An 894-nucleotide genomic window follows, 5' to 3' on the forward strand; every position below is an offset into this window, starting at 1 on the left:
ATGAGTGACAGTGACTCTGAGTTTGAAAGAGTCGACTGAAGGTCGAAGGTTTAAACCCTGAAACAGCAGCAGAGTCCTGGAGCAAGGCACACACACACACTCACACACACACACACACTCACACACACACACACACTCACACACACACACACACTCACACACACACACACACACACACACACACACTCACACACACACACACACTCACACACACACACACACACACACACACACACACACACACACACACACACACACACACACACACACACACACACACACACACACACACACACTCATTAAGGTTAATGATGTTCCTGAGGAAACATGAAACAGACGAAGATAAAAAGTGTTTAAGGACAAATTAATAAAATCATCAGAGTTTATCACTGTGTGTGTGTGTGTGTGTGTGTGTCTGTCATGTGATTAACTGCAGAGACTGTGTTTTTATATTAAACCACTCACTCTCCCACACCAAAGTCCATAGAGAAAACCAGTGATTTTAGCTCACAGGGACAGAGGAGCTACTGGTCCTCTGCTGCCTCGTGTGGTCACTTTGTGTCACTGAGTTAAGTCTAAAGTCAATATTTTAAAAGCTGAATTCCCTAAAATCAGTCATTGTAAGTTAGTGATGGAGGCAGCAGTGGATCAACAACTCATGTGAACTCCTGTGTGCTGTGATGTTAAAATCACTGGTTTACTCTATGGACTTTGGTGTGGGAGAGTGAGTGACTTTAGTGTGGGAGAGTGAGTGACTTTGGTGTGGGAGAGTGAGTGACTTTGGTGTGGGAGAGTGAGTGACTTTGGTGTGGGAGAGTGAGTGACTTTGGTGTGTGAGAGTGAGTGACTTTGGTGTGTGAGAGTGAGTGACTTTAGTGTGGGAGAGTGAGTGAC

This window comes from Microchirus variegatus (genome assembly GCF_963457635.1).
Source record: "Microchirus variegatus genome assembly, chromosome: 18".
Taxonomy (NCBI): domain Eukaryota; kingdom Metazoa; phylum Chordata; class Actinopteri; order Pleuronectiformes; family Soleidae; genus Microchirus; species Microchirus variegatus.